The 21,194-nt window shown below is 40.1% G+C and overlaps 1 long non-coding RNA gene across 1 annotated transcript; it reads right to left on the reverse strand.

The window, feature by feature from the left end:
• Window positions 1-6,054: 6,054 nt before the first annotated feature.
• Window positions 6,055-20,107, reverse strand: LOC108528974 (uncharacterized). The gene is made up of 3 exons (XR_001885361.1): window positions 18,574-20,107; window positions 13,320-13,444; window positions 6,055-6,624 (listed from the first exon to the last, which is right to left on the reverse strand). It is a non-coding gene; the product is annotated as an uncharacterized LOC108528974 (long non-coding RNA).
• Window positions 20,108-21,194: the final 1,087 nt, after the last annotated feature.

Raw genomic sequence — 21,194 nt, forward strand, 5'->3', positions numbered from 1 at the left:
TACCTCTTTCAGAAAGATTGCTTGGTTTCTAATTATCACTCAGCTGTAGCCTCTGCTACTGACGTCTGAAGGCTGTGATTAGCATGGGAGTTCGTTGGGAAATAGTTTCTCACATAGATTCATTTCCTTTCTAGGATTCTTCCCACTCTCACTTTTTTTCTCTCTCTTCTCATCTCCATTTTCTAATAAGTTTGAGTTATTGAGATGTTTTCATCTGTTTTTATGCAATGCCACTTTAATTAAAAATGCCAAAAGCAAAATGATTTTTCGAGCCAGTCCTGAAGGAAGGCTGTGCTTGAGAGTTTCCAAATGGCAGATGCTCCAATATTGGTATTGGGAGTTGGGGAGTAGGAAGTATGGAGAGCTACAAAAGGCCTTGTGTCTTTCTGGAGGATGGAACAGAAGGACCACTAAGTGGATGGCTTGTCTTTACTGGTAAGGAGAGGGTTTCTATCCTAGTTATCTCAGGACTACCTGCAAAGGTGATGGAAACTTGGCAGGTGGAAATAAAGCATTGTGGCCTTCAGCTTGACTCCTAGGGGGTTCTCCCTCCTTTACTCATAGGACCGCAAGCATTGGATTGTTTCATAAGCCTTCCATACTAGGGTCTCTCCTTGAAAAAACCTGCCAGTTGCAAAATCATAGCTATTACCAAATGCAGAGAAATATTCTCAGTGCTAAGGGAGAAGATCATGTATCCAAGAGAGGAAATTATATTCATTGGGTAAACTGAGTTCTAAGAATGGTTCATTCTCCCAAATGGCTTGCCATTTCCCAAATGCATGTATTGATCCCAAGTGCTCAACCAGTGCCAGTGTTGCCATTTCTTTCTTTCTCCCTCCTTTTCTGTGATGTCTCCTTTGTGGCTCCAGGGAGAGCCAGTCATGCCTTCTTCAATCTCCCCATGGTTCTTGAGACATACCTTTAGTATAACACTCTTCATTCTCCACTAAGTGACAAGTTCTTTCTGAGAGGCAAGAAGTTTATCTAGAGCAGAGGTCCCCAACCCCCAGGCCTGCAGACTGGTACCAGCCTGTTAGGAACCAGGCTGCACAGCAGGAGGTGAGCAGTGGGCAAGCGAGCATCACTGCCAGAGTTCTGCCTCCTGTCAGATCAGCAGTGGCCTTAGATTCTCATATGAGCACAAACCCTATTGTGAACTGTGCATGTGAGAGATCTAGGTTGACTGCTCCTCATGAGAATCTAAGGATTGATGATCTGAGGTGGAACAGTGTCATCCCCAAACCACCTCTCCCTCCCCACCCCAATCCATGGAAAAATTGTCTTCCATGAAGCAGGTCCCTACTGTCAAAAAGGTTGGGGACTGCTGATGTAGACATCCATGATCCATAGTCAGGTTCTCAAGGAATTGTCAATTGAAAGAATGAACTTTAGACACAGTATAGCAGGAGTCCTGCTATACTGAAAGAATCTTTTAGACACAGTATAGCAGGAGTCCTGGCTAAAGTGCAAGCTGTGTTGACCCTCTGGCCACTCCAGCATGTCTGGAGGATGAATGGAACTAGCCTGCTAACAGGAATTTCATGAGGACTGAGAATATTCTGGGAAAGAATTAGTTCTGTAAGACTTGTTCCTGGAAAAACCTAATCTCTCCTGCCTCCAGGCCTCTACACATGCTCTGCACATGTTCTGCCTGAAACTCTGCCTCCACCTCTTTACTGAGCTAATTTCATTCATATTTCAGAGCTAAGTGTCTTAGGGAACTTCTGCTAGCCACCCAGACTGTCAGCCTCCGTGTTCTTCCTCCCTTGCCTACCCCCTAGCTCCAATTTCTACACTGGTACCTATATCATGCTTAGTTACTTGTCCAATGTTTGTCCTACCTGCTTGTTTGTAAACTTCCTAAGGTCAAAGATCATCTTTGTTATGCTTATTGCTATACCCCTAGAATTAGGCTCAGTTCCTAAACATAGTAGAGACTCAAAAGTATATGTGAACGAATGAGTATATGCAAATGCCTACTCAGTGTTTCACTGCTGTGTCTCATAAGCATAACAAACCTAGTATGTTGCAGACTTTTGATTTCCTCCCTGCTTTTATCTTTTTGATCTCAGTAAATGCATCATCATCCATCAGGTTGCTCAAGCCAGAAACTTGGTAGTCATCTTGATTCTTCTCCCTTACCACACCTCTATATTGAATCTATCAGCAAATCCTTCCTATTTCAAAATGCATCTCTCATTTACTTATGTTCTTCTCCACTGCTGCTGTCCTACTTTAAGCCATCATCATTTCTCACCTGAATTATTACAAATAACTTTCCTATTTCCCTTCCTGGTCTCTTCCAATCTACTCTCCACACAGCAGCCAAGATGAACTTTACATTTTTTTACAAAGTGAAAACAAAACTGTTCATTCCCTTTCTATTTAATGGCTTCTCAGGTTCAACCTATAGAAGTCAAACATAGCCTGCCCCACCTTACTGTCCAACCCAGCCTCCTCCCATTCTGCCTCTCTCACTTGGCTCTAGCTACACCCACTGCAGCTTTATTTTAGGTCTTTGAATGGCCCATGTGTTTTTCTTCCTTATACTCCCTTTGCCTGTGAAACTCTTTCCCCAGCTCTTTAAATGGTTGTTTCCTTCTCACCCTTTGGGTCTCAATTTAAATGTCATTTCCTGAAGGAGGCCCGCTCCTGACCACTCCATCAGCTCTTATTCCTTATCACAGCACCTTGACTATTACTTTCTTAGCACTTCACTTAAGTAGTTACACATTTAGTAATTTGTTCACCTGTTACTGTTGGTCCGCACACTGGAATGTAAGCTCCAATATGCTTCTTTTGCACATAGCCTCTACATCATCAGCCTATTTGAGTGCTCAGCACATAATAGATGTTTAATAAACATTTGTTGACTGAACAAACAGAAGAATGATTGAACCAAACTCAAGGACGATGGGGTGGAGATGAAATGGAAGGGTGGCCCTAGGAGTGGTACAGGGTCTGTCATAACTGGCTGTCATGGCTCAGACATCAGTTCCTTCTGCCTCAGTCACCATCAACTTTGGCATGGACATCGACAGTTAACAGGTTGTCTAGTGGGCAGTAGAGGCCAAGCTGTCACCTCTGGCAGAGATGAGATGGACGCAGCCCCACAGTAGGCTGGACTGTCTGGGATCCAGTCACAGTTGAGGAGGTTTATTGCCTGAGCCCTTGAGTGGTGCCATATGGGAGGAATTTTGGCCTTGCTAAGACCCACATGGGAAGACTTTGAAGGGACTATGGATTCTACAGAGGAAGTGAGGGCGGAGCCAAGAAAATGCTATTTTGTGAGAGTTGTTGTGGCCAGGGACATGTAGGTCTTGATTGCCTGTCTTGTCTCTCAATTGATAATGTATTTGGAGTGTGGTTTTTACCTTCAAGACGTTTAGAGTGAGCAGTAATGGGATTCACTGGCATCAATAGCAGTGGAAGATGAGGACTCAAGGAGTTAAACAAAACCTCAGTCCCACTGGTGGTAGTGGTTGCAATTTTATGAAGTCACTTTGGAAGTACATTAAAAATCAAATACAAAAGATCTTTGAGCCATGTTCCAGCTGTTATGAAAACCCTTCAGGTATTTATGTCAATGAGTACATTAACAGTCTTAATATGTCACAGGTGGCTGCATTTTATTTTTTAAAGCATTCTTAAAAGGTGATCCAATTTAAGTATATATTTGGGCTAAATTCTCATCCTTTGTGGCTCCATAGGGACATGAATTCATTAGTGAAAAGGCATAGAATTCTTTAAAAGGAAGAATTGTCTACTAGTTAGTGAGTTGGCCTAAAATATTGGGAGCTCTATATCCTGTTTCCACTCTGTTCATGGTCAAATTATTTCCTTCAGTGGGAGCTGGTTTGTCTCAGGGCTGATTTTTTTGTTGTCCTCCTCAACATGAGTCCTGGGTGAGGAAAACGAGATTACAAAGAACCAACATGTATTAGTCTTGCCCAATACCCAGCCTTTTTAGGCTTCCTTGACTTCCATAGCTGAGGCTACTTAAGCCCACTTTCAGACTCAGTCATTTCCCAGGTTTAAGCAGCAGTCAAGTGTTCCAGCACACCCCCTAAATCTCTGCACACAGTCAGATGTACCTCTGAGCAATTCTGACCTTGAGCTCAGCATTGCACACAGTCCCTTCTGTCACCCAAGATCTAGTCTCCACCTCACATGCCAGTTCTGAGAATCGGGCTTCTCCGTTGTTGCTAGTACCTGAGTTTCTGTGATGGAAATCTGATTCTGCCACTGTCTCTCTTTTTTAAAAAATCCATTAAATTTTTTTGTATTAAACATACATAATCTAAAATTTACCATTTTGACCATTTTTAAGTGTGTAGTAGAGTGGCACTAAGTACATTTACACTGCTGTGCAATCATCACTTCATCCCTAGAAGCTATTCATCATCCCATACTTGAGCTCTGAACCCATTAAACAACTCCTCATTTTCCCCACTCCATACCCCTAGTCCCTGATAACCCCTATTTTGCTCTCTGGCCATTGGCATTGTCTCTCTCTCTCTCTCTCTCTTTTTTTTTTTTTTTACAGAGTCTTGCTCTGTCGCCCAGGCTAGAATGCAGTGGCATGATCTTGGCTCACTGCAACGTCCACCTCCCAGGTTCAAACGATTCTCCTGCCTCAGCTCCTGAGTAGCTGGGATTACAGGCATGCGCCACCATGTCCAGCTAATTTTTGTATTTTTAGTAAAGAAGGGGTTTCACTGCATTGGCCAGGCTGGTATCGAACTTCAGACTTCAGGTGATCTGCCCGCCTCGGCCTCCCAAAGTGCTGGGATTACAGGCGTGAGCCACTGCGCCTGGCCTTGGCATTGTCTCTTGTACTGAGTCTTGCCTCATTCTTGCCTGCCCACTTCTTTGTTCTTTGACCACAAGGACTAATCCAAGATCAGAGTCTTATATTTTTAAGCCCAACATAGATGGTGAAACTCTGCTATGTGCTTATTTTCTGTCTTTCTAGACTCCTGATGTGAAGGTTAAAGTGACTCCATCTTGGAAGTGAATCCACCATAATGACTTCTGATTAACCCCCTTTCCAGGATTGATTCTGAGATTTCCAGTTTATCTCTGCTTCTTGTGTAAGAGCACATAGTTACCATAAATCCTGTCCTTAGATCAAATCAACCTTCATAAACTCATACTTCCCATAAATCCTACCCTTAGATCAAATTCCTTCCCATTCCCTCTGAAGTATGTGTTCCCTTTTCCTAGGGTATATAATCCCTGGGTCTGGGAGTAATGGTGAGGAGATTTACCTGACTTGCGTCTACCGAAGACCATACTTCTGTCTGTAAGTTCCTCAATAAAATCTCTCTATAATGCAAGCAGGACTTGTGTGCCTCCTTCTTTGGTTATTAAGTTCCTTCTGCATTTTGGGGGTTGCTTTACATATACAGCCCTTTCATGAAACACCTATTACTCTACCCTTCAGTCTTCATTACTTTTCTCTGGTTGTCTTTCATAATTTTCCTACTAGGTTGCTCTGAGATCTTTGCTTCCAACACATTCTCTCCACCTCCCACCCCCTGCCCCCATATCTATTTCCCTACCCTTGGATACAGCGTTCTATCTGCTAGACTATACTTCTCAGGGCCTGTAGCCAACATTTCTCCCTACTCCCCAATTTCAGGCCTTGGCTCTCCCAGCATGCTCTATTCCATTGCTCTTCCCCAGGCTATCTGGCTGCCCTTGAGGCATGAGAACATGACCCTTCAGTGCACAGTCACATGGAGACAAAGCCACTGGCTCTGCAATCTTTAGAAGTGCAAAGGTCTCACTCTCTCTAAGAGGATATAGATTCAAATTCAGAATTATTAGCAGAGGGCAGTGAGAATTCGCAAAGCACTGCACAAGGAAAATAGCACTCTGGTAACAAAAGTTGAGATGAGTTTTAATAGGCTAGAGTGACTCAATATAAAATGTCATTTTATATGTAGGTTTAAAAAACTAATTTCAAAGTGATCAACAACATTTCCCCAGGCCCTTCACCCCGACATGTAAAATACGAATCTCTTTGACAACATCCCCAATAAAAGTGGCCCTGACTTTCTTTGGAAAACTCACTGACAGAGATCTAAGTACATCTCAAAGTGTCCCATTGTTTCTAAGTTGGTTGGATTGTTAAAACCTAACGTCCTATTCGGAAGAGATTTCTTCTTCTAATGGGCAGTATTATTCTTTGCATCTGTTCAAGTCTGAGCTCTGCCCAAGAATTGGTTTCTATACATTTTAATAGGAGGTATTTTTAGAGGTCAGTGAAATATTACTGTGAAATTGAAAAGAATGACCCAATTCCTCATTTCCTTTCATTAGAAGTGATACATATTAAATCTTATCTCCCACAGAAGAGAGATGAAGTAGAATTAGATATTCTTAATAACTGAATTATCAAGTACTCCAGTTTCCCAGTGAACCTTTGAAAATAGTGCAGATTTTCGATTCAAAATAGCATTTGGGTCTTCTCTGATCGTCTAATATTCTTTGTCATGTGGTCAAGATCAAGGCAAACAGGAACAGGGACTAGGGTCTCAGCGTCAGGCAGATGAGAGAGGTGATTAAAGCTGAAATGCAGTGTAGAAGGAGAACCAAATAAGGTGACTTCACCAGCTGTGCAGGAATCAAAGACAAAAATGATCAGATTAATACAAGAAACAGAGATGGTGAAAGCATTTGAGGGACAAATTGAAAGAAGAAAATAAATGATAAAACTGAGGCTCAGTGTTGCTCAGAAGAATTTTCTGGTTTGTTAGTGTCGATACCCATTGGGAAGGCCAAAGCCCACCTTGTTGCCTTCACTCATCAGAAGGTGACATTTTTGTTTTGGGTGTCTGATGTCCACTAACATAAGCCAAACAACAGGACAAAAAGATGTCTCGAGTCATTTTTAGTTGTATAAAGGACATTCAGTTTTTATTTGAAAGACCTAGGTTCAAGTTCCAATTCTGCAACTTACCAGATGTGAATTCAGAATCACTGACCCTCTCTGAACCTGTTTGTTTTCTAAATAATAATAACAAAGCCCAGTTCTTAGTCTGTAGGCATCCAATGAGCTCAGGAGTCTTTGAGCATTAGGGAGCATTCTACAGTAATTAAAGGTAGATTTTTCTAAAAGAAATAAATCTTGCAGGCTCTGAAAAGAAAAACTTGGCTCTTTGTTTCTCAGGAGATGTCAGCTGCATAAAGAGAGCAAGGTTGGGAGAGTTTGTATTTTCCTGTACAGTTCTGTTCAAATGTTCCATGGCATGTTTTTTCAGCTGCTAATAATGGAAATTCCTGCTGCCAAATATGTATTAATGATAACACCATTTAAACCCTTCCTGGCTGCCACTTTAGCACTAAGCCAGCACATTTGGGTTCCACGAAGCCAGATGGTCACCTTTTTGTGGAATTTAGCTTTATGATGCCATTTCAATTGATTCTAGACTTTGTTATGTGGTTTTCCCCTAATCTGTCTTACATTATTACAGGAAAGAGAAGTGTTTTTTAAAAAATAAACTTGATTTTTTAGAATAGTCTTAGACTTACAGAAAACTTGCAAAGACAGTTCTTATGCCCCATGCTCTGTCTCCTTTGTTATTAGCATCTTACGTTAAGGCACATTGCTGCAATTAATTCATCAATGTTGACACATTATTATTAATTTCAGTTCATACTTTATTCAGATTTCCTTAGATTTCACCTAACGTCCTTTTTCTATTCCAGCATCTCATCTGGGATGCCACATGGTATTTAGTAGTTGTGTCTTCTTAGGCTGAGACAGTTTCTCATGTTTTTCATTTCTGATGACCTTGACAATTTTGAGGCATTTTTTTGAATGTCCCTTCATTGGGAATTATCTGCTGCTTTCCTCATGATTAATCTGGAGTTACAGGTTTGGGAGAGGGAGAACACAGAGGTAAAATACCATTTTCCTCATGTCAGGGATACATTCGATGAACATGACTTACCACTGTTGTTGACTTTGATTACCTGGCTGAGGTGGTGTCCAGCAGGTTTCTCCAATGGAAAGATATTCTTTTATTCCCTGTTTTCTGAAGGAAGTGATTGTGGGCAGACCACACCGTCTCACCTCTTTGAAGGTGGCGTATCCACATGAATTAGTCAGAATTGTTCTGCATGGGAGATTTATCCCTTTTACCCCATTTATTTCTTTATTTATATCATTATGGACTCATGGACATTTATTTTATATGTTGAATTATAATCCCATACTACTTTATTTAATTTTTTGCTCAAAATTTTCCAACTTTGGCTATTGGGTGCCTCCCTTCAGTTAGCTCCTGTATTCCTTTGTAATACCTTCCTGATTGTTGGGGTTTGTTTGCTTTATGTTTGCTTTTGTATTTTGGACACTTCCTTACTTTCTTGCACTATAAGATACTCCAGGCTCATCCTGAATAGGTCTTTATGGTGTTGAGGTACATATCTTCTATACTTAATTTGTTGAGAGTTTTTTATCATGAAGGAATGTTGAATTCTGTCAAATGTTTTTTCTGTTTCCATTAAAATGATTATATGGTTTTTGTCTTTCTTTCTGTTAATGCGATGTATTGCATTTATTGATTTCTCATATATTAAACTATTCTTGCATTTCTGGAATGAATCCCACATAATCATACTTAATTATATTTTAATTTTAAAATTTTAATGATCTCTTAAATTTATTATTACTGGCTTTATGGCCTAGCATAAAATCTATGTTGGAATTTTTTTCATGTGTACTTGAAAAGAATATACATTTTGCTGCTGGTGGTGGAGCACCTCATATATGTCAATTAGATCAAGTTGATTGATACTGTTTAAATCTTTCTAGTTGTCTTATCAGTTAATGAGAGAGGAGTATGTAAATCTCCAACTATAATTCCAAACTATAATGCCAACTATAACTCCAACTGTTTCTACTACCAGTTCTGTCAGTTTTTGTTTCATGCACTTTGGGGCTTTGTATAAATTATGTATTATAAACTATACATTTATAATTGTTTCATTTTCTTGATGTATTGATCTCTTTATTGTTATTAAATGTCTCTCTTTGTCTCTAGAAATATTTTTTTGTCTGAAAATCTATTTTGTCTGATATTAATGCAATAATTTCAGCTTTCTTCTGGTTACCATTTGCATTAGTGCATCTCTCTAAAGTGTGTCCCTTGGAACACAAATCTGCTGTAATTTATTTTTTTGTTTCTTCATTGTTGGTTATTTATGTTAAGCATTGTTTTGTAGATAGTTTCCTTTCAGTTGTTTAATTATTTTCTTAGAATAAAATTCATTTAATCTTCATCCCTCAAACCAGAAATGTTTCAAAAATTTTTCCATAGTTATATGGGCATAGTGATTATCCTTAGGGAATTATAAATTGATGAAAGTTATAATAATTTTGAAAGGAATTGTACTATATGTTTTATATTTATTACATAGTTTAACATAATCCTTAAAACAATATGGTAATATAGATATTTTTATTATTTTTATAATTGTATTTTGAGATGGAGTCTCACTCTGTCACCCAGGCTGGAGTGCAGTGGTACAATCTTGGCTCACTGTAATCTCCACCTCCCGGGTTCAAGCGATTCTCCTGCCTCAGCCTCATGAGTAGCTGGGATCACAGGTGTGTGCCACCATGCCCAGCTAATTTTTTGTATTTTCAGTAAAGACAGGGTTTTGCTATGTTGGCCAGGCTGGTCTTGAACTCCTGACCTCAGGTGATCCTCCCGCCTTGACCTCCCAAAGTGCTTGGGATTACAGGCATGAGCCTGTAATTTACTTTCATTTTTACAGATAAATACCTAAGGATCATAGAGATTAGGCAACTGGTTTAAGTATACAGAACAAACACTAAATGAAAGAGCCAAGGTTTGAATTCAATTTCTGTTAGACTCCATGAGGTAATACGAAGTTTTTCTTGAACTCTCTCTCCTTTCTTAGTTCATTGCTCTCCCCACACAAGCATTTTTTTTTTTCTCTTGACCTATCCCTGCCCCTTTCTTTTTCTTTTTTCTTTTTGAGACAGAGTCTTACTCTGTCACCCAAGCTAGAGTGCAATGGTGCAATCTCGGCTCACTGCAATCTCCGCCTCCCAGGTTCAAGTGGTTCTCATGCCTCAGCCTCTCGAGTAGCTGGGATCCCCGCCCCTTTCCTTTCAGATACTTAGTGGTTCATAGTGTGAAAGGAAAGTAAACACTTTCACTATGCCAAAAAGAAAAAACTTAAGCTGAAAGCTGAGTCATGCAAGAAACTGCCTTTCCTTTTGTTCCTAAGCAGACAGCTACAGATAAAAGGCTAAACATCTCCACAGGTAGCTACTCTATGTTCACCTTATCTCAATTGACTGAATGTGAAACAAATATATAATTGACTATTCTCCTACCTGCTCTTTATCTCTTGCAACATGTGGATTCAGCAATGTGAACATCCATCCCTCTCCTCTTTCCCCTCCTGCCCACTGTCCTCCTTTAAATATTGAAACCCTCAAAATCATCTCTAGAAAAAGGCACAGATCATAGACTGTTTCTGTGGTTCTGTGTTCTTTTTTCCTGGTCCTGTCCTGGCAAAGTCAACTTCTGAATTGATTTAGACCTGTCTCAGATGTGTTTTGGTTGACAGTAGCAAGTTATTGGTCCCTCTCTGTCAGAGCCCAGAAACTGTGATGAACTCATTCACGGTTGTTGATGCCCTCTATAAAGGTATGGCCACGAGTGGGAATCCCATTCCATAAGAATGTTATCTTATTGTTTCAGTGGAAGGTCAGGAAGAGAAATACGAGATGAGGACTTGGGAAAGGGGAGTTATTTTTGCTGTTGCTGTTAAAGTGGTATATATATATATATATTGTGTGTGTGTGTGTGTGTGTGTGTGTGTGTGTGTGATGGTGGTGATGGCCTATGTATTCTCAATGAGATTTCCTAAAAATATCCAATCCTGTCTCTCCAGGCTGATAAGTAATATCTGCTTACATAGCATTTATCACATATCATTTCACAACAGTTTCTTGGAAGAAAACCAAAACTGATCATAAAACATAGAAATAATTGGCAAGTAGATTGATGATAGTAAAATCCTTTTGTACATAACTGAAGAATAATATGGGCAAGACAAAGAGGACTTTTGTCTGAATGGGGATTAGTCTATCCATCCATCAATCTATCCACACAGATATACATAAATACACACATCTGTATATTACTCATTCTATATATGCATCTGTGTAGATATAGATATGGCTTCTCTATGTCAAACTAGCAATTACTTTTTCAGCACAAAATACCTCACTCAGCAATGATCCTCATTAATGAAATCAGATTTTGTTGCATTACCAAAGAGTTCAAAAGCTATTCTCTCTTTTGTATTCTCTGCCAATGGCAAGAAACACAAAAGAAGAAGACTGAACATAAACTTAGCAAATTTGAAGTGCGGGGAGAATTTTATAAATGGCATAAATGATTTTTGATACAAATAGTGTTATTTCATGTTAATACTTTCCCAGAGTCACCATCCTTTTTTGAGTCTTCAAAGTGATTTAATTTTGATCTTTTAGAAATGTTCTTTTCTCCTGAGAAAAAAATTTGTCATGGAAACAGTGGCAAATGTAAAAAGTGTGGGCATTTACAGTTTCCCAAACTGTTAGAATTCTCAAGTCCTGTCCCTGTTTTTTATGATGGTGAGGGCACAAGGGCAGGGGTATGGACTGAGGGAGTGTTTGCACCAAGAATAATATCTAGAAGAGAGTTCTGTACATTTCAGTCTGAATTTCACTGGGTACATGCCTTATGGGGAGAGACTAAGATGTAGAAACAGAGAGAAGAGACCACTGGTGAGAAGATGAGGTCCTTCCTAAGATTCTTAATATAAATTTATAAACATACAGGTGTATGTGTGTACATATATGCTTTGTGCACATAGGTATTTATGTGTTGTGTGTACACATGTCTGTGCATGTATATGCATATATACACATATATACACACATTACATACATATATACATATGCATACTTTTTCCCACTGAAATTGTTGGAACTCTTGAAAGTTGGACTTGAGTTATCAAAAACAATGCTTATTCTTTTCCATTCAATACCAAGGAAATCATATTTACCATGGGTCCAGAAAAGTCTTTTCTCTCTTTCCCCTCCCCATTACCCACCAGTCTCTACTCCTTTTGCACATGCTATTTGGTCACTGGCCATCCCGAATGGCTCATCTAGACAGAGGTATGTGACCAGGACAGGTTAGGGGTCGAGATAAGGTGGATGTTTGCTGTAAGGCAGTGCCTTCACTCCTTCCTAACCTGGGGTCGTGCTTCTGGGCATGTGAAATGTATTGGTCCTTACTCTGATTTCCCAAATACAACTGGAAAATGTGAATATAAATGCCTCTGTCCTTTAGCGAGATGTCTAGAGGGCTATCTGAGGGCCTCAGAAGTAAAACTGACCTCCCCAGGGAAATTAGGCTCTCAGTTCCTTTCTTAATTCTCTGTATCATAATAAAATATGAAGTGGAAGATCTAGACCACCACCTTAAATTTGCAGATGAGAAAGCTGGAACTCAGAAAGGCTGAGAGGCTCAAGGTCTCACAACTGTTTCTGCTCAACTGGGAGATGAATTTGTTTCTCTGGCCTGTCAGGCCAACATTCTTTCCACTCAGCTATGCCGCCTCCTGCCTCCTAAAAGGATTCTAGCAGGACACTCTGATGAAAAGGACCTTGTCTTTTTACATCTGCTGCTTAAAGTTTATTTTATCATCACACAATTTTATGAGTTAAGCTATGTACATAAACAAATACTATTACTTATTACTTGTTTACTATCACCCTCCTTTTGGACATCAGAAAACCGAGGGTCTGTGTTGCAGTAATTCCCACAGAATCTCAAAAATGCACCCAGACTGCTCTTGCTTGCAGGACAAACGCACAGCACAAGCTTCCAATGAGGAATGTGGCTGTCGCAATAACAGGACGCCACGATTCAATCCCTTCCCACGGCTGGCCCTGGCTGCCCACTCACATCAAGCAAGGGCACAGCATCCCTTCCGACAGCCTGACCCCTACCCCCAGATAAATCGACATGTGGATTGCAAAGGCATTCATAGGCGATGGTGCTAAGACTGCTTGACGCTGACACCACACTTTGATCATTCAGTCAAATCAAAAAGCATTTATTAAGCATCTGTGTGAGGCTCCCTCCTGGGACTTCTCTTTGTATCCCTAGCATTCACACTTCCCTGCTTTTCTTCTGTGTTTCTTCACCCTTGCCCAAGAAAACTCCCCTATCCACAGGAATCTCACTGCTGGTGTTATCATGTCTTACCCAGAGTGGGATCCCATTTTGGTTTCTCCCAAGATGCTATTCAGTGTCCAGAATGGAACTTGGGGAATGGACCGCTCCTTTCTCCATTGTAGAGTCTACGCATCCATCTCTGCTTTCGGGAGATTCTGTGTGAGAAGCACCTTAGTTAGGAATCAGAGAAAATGACGATGAAATTTCAGTCTGTTTTCTTCTTTCAGAATGCAGAGTGAACATTTAGGAGGGTTTTAGAAAAGCAGTTTACAGCCAGTAGTTGGAAGCGTTGAAGTGTTTTGCAAGACCAATGTCTCAGATTACAGATTTATGATTTACTTGAAAATAAATCATTTATTTTAGGCTTGGACTTTAAAAAGAAAAAAAAAATAAAAGCTTAGAATGATTTTCTTCAAGTTTTCTATGACATTCTTTACATCAGGAAGAGAGATGAGGGAAGGCAAGATGGAGGTTTTAGAGAGAACAGGGTTCCAACGTTATTTTTCCCTTGGTTCATTTATAAGACTACATTTTCCTAGCTGCATACGCTATTTCCATTGTATGACTCACACAGACAATTTACTACATTTAAAATTGTGTTAAATTCTTTCTGAAAAGCTTGGGTCAAATACACATACTATGCATAGAGTTGGAAATTCTTCCTCATAGATCAGCTCACGGTATGGATGTTGTAGTTGTGTCCTTGTTGTCATGGCAACTAGAAAAGGGTTAAGCCAGGGCCTCAGAAAACCCAGAGGGTGTGCAGTAAAATATCATAAGTGTGTATATACTTCCTAAAATATACTTCTCAAATATGCATTAAGAAATCTTAAAACCACTGTCTTAAAATTAATTTTTCATTCCTAGTATTCAGGTTATTGCCTAAAAGGGTATTCTTAAAACAATCTCTTTCACCTCACTCCTTTTCTCTCTAAATTGTCATTTAATGACCATTTATCTCAAAAGACAGACTATGTAAATCCATGAGAAGTGCTTTGGTTTTTAGATATGGATGAGAGACATGCCAATGAGAATATGAATGAAGTTGTTTTCTGGCTGAAACAAACTGTCTTTTTTAGATCTCTCTTTTAAATCCATTTATATGAGAGTAATAAAACATTTTTCTCCATTTATTTAAGAGCTTACTAAATAAACTTAGGCAACCCTTAACAATGCCAAGATGTTAAACATTCACCAGCTCTAAGAATTCAGACTCTTCTTTGTGTTGGCTGATGGCCCTCAGGTCCCTGACTACCCCTTTTAATTTTCTTACACACTTTACCCTGTGAGATAAATTTTAAGAGTTTATCCCAAAATAACACTGGGTAGGAGTACAGAATGCAATTCTGTTTGATTTTTTGTTTGTTTGTTTGTTTGTTTGTTTTTTTGAGACGGAGTCTTGCTCTGTCACCCAGGCTGGAGTGCAGTGGCCGGATCTCAGCTCACTGCAAGCTCTGCCTCCCGGGTTTATGCCATTCTCCTGCCTCAGCCTCCCGAGTAGCTGGGACTACAGGCGCCTGCCACCTCGCCCGGCTAGTTTTTTGTATTTTTTAGTAGAGACGGGGTTTCACCGTGTTAGCCAGGATGGTCTCGATCTCCTGACCTCGTGATCCGCCCGTCTCGGCCTCCCAAAGTGCTGGGATTACAGGCTTGAGCCACCGCGCCCGGCCTTGTTTTTGTTTTTTGAGATGGAAGCTCGCCCTGTCACCTAGGCTAGAGTACAATGGCGCAATCTCAGTTCACTGCAACCTCCGCCTCCTGGGTTCAAATGACTCTCCTGCCTCAGCTTCCCAGGTAGCTGGGATTACAGGCACTGGTCACCATGCCCAGTTAATTTTTGTATTTTTAGTAGAGACAGGGTTTCACCATGGTGGCCAGGTTGGTCTCGAACTCCTGACTTCGTGATCTGTCTGCCTTGGCCTCCCAAAGTGCTGGGATTACAGGCGTGAGTCACTGCGCCTGGCAGAGAATGCAATTCTTATAAGGCCCAGAGCCATTGCAGCATTCGATGAAACACCATATTTTATATCTATACATCTTTCCTATTTATATTTCCATGTGCAAAAGGAGGATGGGTAAAAAAACCTTCACTAAACGGTTCCCTGTCCCACTGCCCATTTCCTAAGGGTATCAGAGAGAGTATTAATACATCCCCCGGTCTATAATGCCTGGCTTAACTTTTAACCTTTGACACAGTACCAAAGTTTTCCACACCCTTTATTTATTTAAATATATTTCTATGTAGGAAATATATTTTATAATGAAATAATAAATGATAAATCATAAATGGCTTTATGATTTTATAATAAACATAAATTTATGGGAATATACTTAAATGTTCACTTCCAACCTTTGATACCATCTCATATTTAATATCAAAGAATCAAAAAAATATTTCAGGGTCAATATCCTGGCCCTTCTTCTGCCATCTGGTGGAGAAATAGAGAAGCAGTGAAACTGAAGAAACCAGGAGTTTCTTCAGTCCTTAAATGCATCAGTCAGCAAATGCTTGTGGGATATTATTACTATTTATTATTATTATTCATCAAACAGTACTCATCAAGACACTTCGTATGATTAAACATCATGCTCTGCAAAGTAACCACATTCAGTCTCTGTCCCCAGAAGAACTATGAAATATTACATGATTGAAATCTCCCGGACGATTTAGTTATTTTCAAGCAATCAGTTCAACATACAGTGTAAGGAAAGGACTCCTTAAGACTATGAGGTTAGCATTTAGCTCATTTTAGTAGTAATTTACTTTATAATGATATTCTGACCCCAAGATGCTAACGCTTTTCTAAGCACTTCTAAAGAGAAAGAGAGAAGGGAAGGAGAAAGAGATGGATGTAACTCTCTAATGCCTTACAAATCCCCAAAATGACATTTTAGGCTCATTTTTAAAACCATTTAAGAGTGTCTGAAAGACTCTTTATGAACAAAAATAACATGTCCATGAGGTATCTGCATTTTCATCAAATTTATTATATAGTTTACAGGGTATGGAGAGCGGAGATGTAATAACAAACATCCTAACTATCACAGATTTGAGGAAAGTGACAGCCTCCTCAAATTAACTGGAACAAAATGATGTTCCAAGCCTGCTGAATTACCCCATACATAGCCGCATCTGAATTCCCATCTTCTTGCCAAATTCCACAGAAAAGAGGCAGCCAGAAATCATGGAGGAAATACATTGATTGCCATTAAATATCCTGTACATTTCCTGGAAATGTGGTTCTTTATGCTGATGGATTCTGGTTGAAGGCACTCAAGACCAAAGGGCCATGCTGTTTTGTATTGACAGTGGCTATTGGCTTGGTCCATTGCCACATGCTCTTTGATTTTAAAAGGGCATTGAAATCTAAGGAAGGCCCTTCACAGTGTTCCATGACATAAATAGAGAAAAAAGCAGTGCTGATGTAACCAATGCTCTCTTAACTCGATGAGGCTCTCAAAGGGGCTATGGAGCAGAGTGAACTCCCACCCCTACTTCCTGCTTCCTCCACTCAGCACCCTCTTGGCCCAAATAACCCTTTGGCTTAAAGAGGGGAGGAAGGTTCCATCTTGAACGTTGCCCATTATAAATAATCAGTGTGCATATTTTGGATGTGCACTGGCTATGTGATGCTTTTCTAAACAAAATGAGAATTTATGTAGCCCCAAAATAGACTACATAAATTACATCTTTTAAAAATACATCCTCTAGGGTTTTTGTTTTCTTTCTTTCTTTTTTTTTTTTTTTTTCTGTAGCTGCTTCTTTATTTCAACTTCCCCACACACATCTTTGACTGCTGTGGCAATGTGAAAGAAAGGTCAATGCAATTTCACAATTGATTCCTACAAATTCTTTCCCTACCAGAGTGTCCACGAGGGAGATCAAGTAACATCTGCCTGTAAGTGGTGGGTTTGGAACCCATGGAAGAGTAACTGGTGATCACCTGGAGCCAATATGGGTTTCTTAATATTAGGTTATGTCAGTCCAAACTCATTTCTTTCATTGAGATTGGTACTGTAGTATAAATGCAGTGTAGCTAGATGACAGCAAAATTTCCTGAAAGGTGAAGGAGAAAAAAATGAACTGAATCCAAATGTGCTGGATTTGGGATAGACAGATAGATAAATAACAAAAGAGGGATGTTTCCAGTAGAAAGCTAAACCATTCTTTTCTTTTTTCACATTTTAATTAATAACTTGAAAGAAATATAACAGGCATGCCTTTAGAAATTTGCCCAATAAACATTCAACTGAGGATGCTCTTGATGACAGAGCATGGGCTGGGATTTGAGAGTAGCAGTACAGGCAATGCAGAAAGCCTGACCTGTGGGAGGCTGCAGGCTCTTTAATTATGCTGATGCTAGCAAGCAGGAAGAACTAAAGATTGGATAACAGAATCACAAGCAAAAGCCGTGCAAACATTTTTTAGGCTAAATTTCTCAGAGATGTATGTGGTATTCTAAATTCAAGATTAAAAAAATAAGAATCCAGCAACAGAAGAATCCTCTTCCAGAATAGGAAGCTATGGTGTTAGTAACTGCTTCATGAAAAAAAAATTAATGGTTTGAGATGACGGATATAGGGTGACAATGTGACGTAGCTCTCCAAAAGACCAGTGCAGTCTTGGACTGCGTAATGTAGACATATGAAACCAGAACAAATTGGCAACCACCCCTTTATACCTTGTGAGGTTTCTAGTGATCTCAGAGTGTTGTATTCTCCAGTGGACCCTGTACATTAGTCGGGTCACAGACAAACTACTGCCTTCCCAAAATATCTACTGAGATGATTATGGGCTAGACACTAGAAGCTATTCTCCAGCAAATGTTTATTGAGTGCCTACTTTGTTTCAGTCACTAATTTTGGTGCTGGGGATAAATGATGGCTACAACAGACAAGGTTCCTGTTCACATGAGGATGATTATTTAATGGCTAAACAAAAGACAAATACATAGTTGATAAGATAACTTTATATAATGATAAAAGCTACTTTAAAAACCACCAAAAGCCATGTCACGTGAAGCACATTGAAAAGTACTAGAGATCTGATGTTTAGACTGGAAGGGGAAAGATGAAAGGAACACACAAATATCTTGTTAAAATATAAGAAGATTGTTTTACATAGGAGACAGACTAAATATATTGTGTAAGGGCCTGATGAATAGAACTATGGCCAGTGAGAGACACAATTGAGTCAACGTACAATAAAACTGCCTATAAATCTAGTTATCCCAAAAGAAATCAAGGCTACTCCAGAAGAAGATATATTCTCCAATCTACTTACCAAACCAGAAACTGCACAACTCTTTTGATCAGGAGTTGTAGGTCCACAGCTGGAAGGTTCAACCTCTGTGTCCCTCCAGTACTTTGTAGGTGCCACTAGTAGCTCTTCTCTCTCAGCCCATGGAAATACCATGTCTGTCTCCCCAGCTAGACTGTGAACCTCACGAGAACGCAGGCTGCGAATACATATTGTGACTTTCCTCCTAGCATGGCACATGACACCAACAGGCGCTTAATAAATGTTCAACAGAAGGAATTAAAGTATCAAATGGGTAGCATGATTGGAAGACTTTTAAGATACTTACCATCATGTGGTTCTATAAGTTGTACGTATTTCAGGGAGTGGGTTATAGAAAATCTTAATTGTTTACTCGAAAATGTCAACTAGGCATCCCTCAAATATCTAAAACCCAATAAATTAAAACATGTACCTCTTTCCCAAAATAACTGTTTCTCTGCTTATATTCAACATCTTATAAGGTGGCATTGTTATTCACTGAAACAAAGGATCTGGGCATAATTCTGGTTGATTTTTTTCCCCTTCCACTCCATAGTCTCTCTCTCTCCAATTCCTGGGTGGTTTCCTTAACTTTGCCTAAACCATCCTCTCCATTCCCTACAACCTTGGCTCAAGCTGTCGTCATTTTTACCTGTTTTTGTAATCAGGAATCATTCAGTCCCAAGTGACTAAAACTAACTCAAGCTTGCTCAAGCAAAATAAACTTATTGGTGTATGAGGGATGTAGACTCTAGACTCTAGACTGTTGGAGGCTCAAACAATATTAATACAGCTCTGTTTCCCCTTCTTCTTGTTCATTTTCCTGCAAGTATTGACTTAATGATCAGGTTTTCTCCATGTAACAGGAAAGATGGCCTCTGGAAGCTGCAAAGCTACATCCTTTTATAAAGAAGAAGAAGAAAAAGAAAGCAGAAGGAGGAGGAAAAGGAGTAGGAGGAGGAGAAATAATTCTATGTCTAGGCATGCATATGTGAATTTTCAGTAGAGAAGCTTCATAAAAACTGCTTGGATTATGTGCCCACCTGAACCAGGGATGGGTACTATAATGGGTTGAGTTTGGGTTATTTGTCCACCCTTGTTTGAGTGGGCCAGGCAATGAGAGACAGGTGATTCTCTTCCAAAGAAACAGATGCTAGACAAAAAAACAATAGCTGTTCTGTACAGTCACGCTCTCCCACTAACTTCCTAATTATTCCGTGTCTCCTACTTCCTCAGTCTATGCTCTTTGTTGCCCCCCCACCAAAAAAAAAAAAATGATCTTCCTAAATGGCAATTCTAATTCTCTGTCTTCCCTCCTGAAAATGCTTAAGTAGCTCCTAGTGGCCTGTAAAGTCAAGTCAAACTTCATTAGATTCTCACTCCTGCCTACTTCTGATGTATTTCTCCCTAGACTACTCTCCTGGCCAAAGCTCCAGCCATTCTCAACTGCTTGCAATTTATCAAGCATACAAGATTATTTTGTGCCTTCAGTCTTTACTCACAGTGTCCCTCTTCCCTTCCTCCCATTAATTCCACAATCCCATTAATTTCTTCCCAAGAGGTTGCCCAGTAAGCATCTCCCCCCCACCCCACCCCCCACCCCTGAAAAGCCTTTCCAGCTCTCCCTCAGGTAGGATTTATCCACGTGTGCCCTGTACACACCTCTGTCTCTTTAGCTCATGCATTCGTTTACATGCCTGTCCCCATCTAATAACTTGTCAGCTCCTGGAGGACAGCGATCAAGCTTCATTCATCCTTGTGTTTCTGGTAATTACCCGCAGACAATAGGCACCTAATAAACCCTTTTGAGAGAGAATGAAAGAGAGGAAGGGAGAAAAAAATAAAAGGAGCTAAGGACAGGAAGAGATTCCTCAGGGCTTGTCTTTTCTTCCCAGATAATAAATACATTTTGAAAATAATATTCTGGGCAAAAGCTCTTGCCTTTGTTATCTAAATCAAGCCATGAGTAATAGTGAGAATTTCAGGTCCAGTCACTGTGAAAGGTAGATGCAGGGAACATGGGAAGAGGGGACAAAAAGGTGACCTTTTATGGCATGGGTCAAGGTAGAGCCCCTGCATCTCCCACCCGTGTAGAGCGGGAGCCGGGTCACAGACTGATGACGTGCCATCTGCAGCAACATGCCATGGCCTCCCTGCTTCTGGCTTGCTTCTGACTGGGCAGTCATGTGGAGAAATGAAAATGAATGGAGAAATTAAAAAGGCGACCTAATTTTCTGCTGAAAGCATTTCCAGTCATAGGTCTGAGTGCATTTTAATTATACCTGGACACAGGGGCCCCCACTCAGACCTACCTGCAGTCCCAAGTGGACTGTCCCTGTGACTGTAAAGAGTTGTCTGAGCTTGTGCTTCTCTCCAGAGCCTGACATCACACTGATCATTAAGCAACTGCGCAGAGGAGCAGCTGGGTGTTTCCATAGCAACCTGCACTGGGTTGCCTGCAGAGCTTGGTAACAAGAGCATTTTATTATGGGTCATTAAGGGCAAAAGGCTTGATTTACATTATTTCCTGTAAAATCCTATTATTTCAGGTGTTACATTCCATCTCCATCTATGCTGCTTTTCTGGAAAAAAATCATGTGGGTTATTAGGTGGAGAAACCACAA

Source organism: Rhinopithecus bieti, unplaced genomic scaffold (assembly GCF_001698545.2).
Source record: "Rhinopithecus bieti isolate Rb0 unplaced genomic scaffold, ASM169854v2 scaffold_5273, whole genome shotgun sequence".
NCBI classification, from domain to species: Eukaryota; Metazoa; Chordata; class Mammalia; order Primates; family Cercopithecidae; genus Rhinopithecus; species Rhinopithecus bieti.